Below are 3,816 nucleotides of genomic sequence, written 5' to 3'. Positions count from 1 at the left end.
AATAAGGGAAAAAGCACAAGGGAAAATACGAGAAAAAATGCTATGCTCTTAGACCACAAGCTCAAAGGTGAGGGCGTGAGCAGCCACGTTTGCAGCATAAATGGCCGAATGCAGGGAAATAGAGGGACGATAATCGTGGCAGCAGCACGTTAAGATGCAGCTCCGGTACGTACCAGGGGAAGCGGCGCACGGGATGAGCAAGCATGTAATCACTTACGGCCGCTAATGATATGAGATGTGGCTAAAAATTGAAATGCTGGATGGTTGGCGTAATGTTAGCGCTAGCAAAGATTGACGGTTAGATCGTAGAGCAAAACGGAATGCATTGGTTATGAAAAGTGAGGTAACTTCTATCTAAAAGGATTCGTATTCGTTTACACTACACAGAGAGTAGCTTCATCAGCATCAATATTCTTCAGAATTTCAAACTGGAAGCAATTTTTTTATTACTATTAAAATCATTTGAATCAACATTCAAAAACCTTATGTTGTTTCTTTAAATTCATACAAAACTATCAAAAGGTGTGTGAAATAAGTATTTTTTCGTTATGTTCTGAATAATCAATTTAAATAATGGCTTAAAGTTGAGCCATTATTTTTTTAAATACATTTGTTAGTTGTATTTTATTAAACCAATATATGATTCATGTTCATTATTGTTCTTCAAATGTTTGCTGAACGATCTTAAATCATTGATAAATAAACTTGTCTATTATTATCGCTTAAAAAAAAGTGGATTTTCCTTGTAGGTTCCACCGAGATTTGAACTCGGATCGTTGGATTCAGAGTCCAAAGTGCTAACCATTACACCATGGAACCCGGTTGACGTTGAGCTACACGGTACGGAAAAGGTTCCGTTTGCAAACCCACCTAGACCGACCGAACGAGCAGCAAACCGAGCACGAGAGCACAGACCTGCACGGCCTAGTGAACGGATCCGTTCAGCAAATCGTGCCCCCTTTCACCTGTTTGTTTCTCAAAACTATTTTTGAAAGAAAACAAATTCAATCCCACCCCCACCTCCTAACGGGGTGGTGGGTGAGAGTAGGGAGTTCAAAATCAAACGAAAATAGCGAATGGATGAGAGAACGCGCTAGCGCAGAGTGAGAGAGAGTGGAATGATGATGTTTGGCAGGGCCGACATTCATCTGAGCAGTCCTTGCAATAACATACTCTCGGTTTCACCGAAGCCAAGTTTGCCAACGGGGAAGCTATTTCTGAATTGACACGGAAGCGGTTGCTAGCGGGAACAGCGGACATTACCCTAACACACGAAGAGCAATGTTTTATTTGAAAGTGAACGTTTGCATTAAATTATAGGAAAAAAGATGAAACAAATGGAAGTATTTCTGTTGGAAAGGAAGCACCCTTGCATGGTGCAAATTTGCATCGGCCGATCAGAGAACCGATCGTAATCGTAACGGTGATAACACGGGCACAACAACAATAAAAATAATAATCTTCATCATTATCAACCCGTAGGGAGTCCTTCACTGCATTAACTGCACTTTACGATTATTGGGGAACAAAACTTGTTGCCTTGCCTCCGTGCCGGTGCATCACCGATTAATTACCGTTGCATTAACACACAGTTCGGTGGTACGGGGTGCATTTGTAATGGTTAACGCCATAGCAACGAACAAAAATAAGAATAATTATTTTGCGTGTACGTATGCACATTGCAAAGCTGCAAAACAGTTCTGACTGTTCTTTTATCACCTTCCATGTTCCGTGTTCCATGTGAGCAGTTTGCTTTTATTTGTGAATTTTTACAAGTACTCCCATCCAAATAAGGGAACCGACAGGCCCTCCCTTCACCCCTTTACGGTAGCGCAGGGAATGGCAAACGGCAAACAAATTGCATTACGTAGCCCAACCGTAGCAGCGGCACCCGAATCCAGTCCACTGTCGGTTCTTTAGCCGGCATATTCGGGACAGGGCATATTATTGCTTTCGTTTTGTTTTTGTGCCGTGACGTGATGCATATGAGCTAATAATGCTTTACCAAACCTCGTTGTTCCATTTGCATATGAGCAGTGTGAGTTTGTGGTTTGGCTGTGTGCTTTGAGCTTATGCTCTTTTTTGGTTCCTGTCTCAGTTTTGCATCCACTCTTAACGCATTGATGCAGGACTTTTTTGTCGCTTTTAACTTTTAACTTTCTCTGTAAATGTTTCAGTGTGTGTGCAAGAGAGTGTGTAGTATGGAAAGGGTAGGGAACAAAGGTATATAATTTAAAGCAAGCTACAATACTGGCACGAATGAGATAATGGGTAAAAATACGAATGAAACGATGTAACTTTCTAAATTATTTATTCTTTTCTTACCTTTGATCTAGAAGTCAGAAATTTATTTTCAAATATATTTAAAAGTCCATAAACTACAGCAATGTTCTGTGTACTTATATGTGGACTTAAACCGACAATAATTTTTAATAGCTCGATGATGATGATGATGATGGATTCATTGTTTATTTGATACATTTTTTAACTTGCCTTTTAACCCATTTGCACCATATTTAGGCTCCTATTGAGCCAGAAAAAAAAACATAAGAATAATTATAATATTATTTTTACCCAATGTGCAGCATTGCAAATACACTTTGAACAAGGCACACAAAAGAAACCGTCCCCAAAATTGACAGAGAACAAAGTGCATCCCGAGCAGCATTAAGCATTCTGTGCAAGCGTGAAGAGTTGGACAAATGGGGAGAGAACACATAACCGGGGGGCTTTCAACATGTTTGTCTGCCTCATCTCGCCCTCCCGCCCGGCGACTGCCAGGGCAGATTCGCTCGACCGAAAGCAAAAACAGCCAAAAAAAAGACGATCCACAACAAAGTTAAAAAGGTTTTCGATGCACTTCTCGTCACCGAAAAGCACACACACACACACACACATCCGACAGAAAAACTGCACTATGCACTGGAGTGTCCGGCATCCAAAAGACAAATAATAAACACACACATACATACACACGCTCATCGAGCTATAATAAAAGTAAAACGTTTTCGCAAAACGAAAATGAAATAAAACATGGAAGGGTATATGCATATGGATCCCACCACCCAGGGCGGAGAGGTAGCAGGACACGTTAACAACTGTTTTTTTGTTTGAGGGGGAGGGGAGTTGTTCCTTGCTCTTCTCCATTGCTACATTGTATTGCGTGCTGTGTTTCCTCTTATCAAACAACTCAACCCAGTGTAGGTTGTTCGTGGCTCTCCATCTCCGTTCCGGCCCTTCCTAACCAAACACCGATGCAGTTGGGATGCATGCAGCACCGGTGGGGGAGCATTGGCAAGCAGCAAGGGGGGGGTAGGCCACTCGTCAATGCAATTTTTGCGAATGGTACAAAGTGCTGGGCAACAATGTTGCCAGTGCAAACAAAACGGAACGTTTGATACAAAACCGACGAACAGAGCGAGCGCAAATCGAAACATCAAAAATCCAATTTTGTGAGGAGTAAAAATACGCCATGGAGAGCCCGAAGCAGCACATGAGCCGGTGGGGGGTTGTGGTCAGGTCAGGAGTAATTACTCAATGTCTACCCAATTTATCGACACATTTTTTTTCTTTCATAAGTGTGCGAATTCTCCGTTTTTCCGGCAACGAATATTTTCTGTAAAGTCTGTATCTGTTGTAATGCGTATATTGTAGTTTGTTATTATGGAATTTCATTTTCCTATACAAGGTGCATTGAAACTTGATTCATAGTCTTTTCATCAGTATTTTTAGAAAACCAAAGGTTAGGTAACGATAATAAAACAGGAGGAGAAAGCGCCTTCCTCTCTCGCCCCCATTGATTCGTCGATCTGAGGC

At 41.5% G+C, this 3,816-nt stretch overlaps 1 non-coding gene across 1 annotated transcript; it reads right to left on the bottom strand.

Moving 5' to 3' along the window:
* Nucleotides 1-747: 747 nt before the first annotated feature.
* Trnaq-cug lies at nt 748-819 on the bottom strand. Its single transcript has one exon. It is a non-coding gene; the product is annotated as a tRNA-Gln (tRNA).
* Between the last annotated feature and the right edge of the window lie 2,997 nt (nt 820-3,816).

Source organism: Anopheles arabiensis, chromosome 3, assembly GCF_016920715.1.
Source record: "Anopheles arabiensis isolate DONGOLA chromosome 3, AaraD3, whole genome shotgun sequence".
In the NCBI taxonomy this organism is placed as follows: Eukaryota; Metazoa; Arthropoda; class Insecta; order Diptera; family Culicidae; genus Anopheles; species Anopheles arabiensis.
Note: the sequence above shows the minus strand (reverse complement) of the source record. Positions and strands in the feature narration are given on the sequence as shown.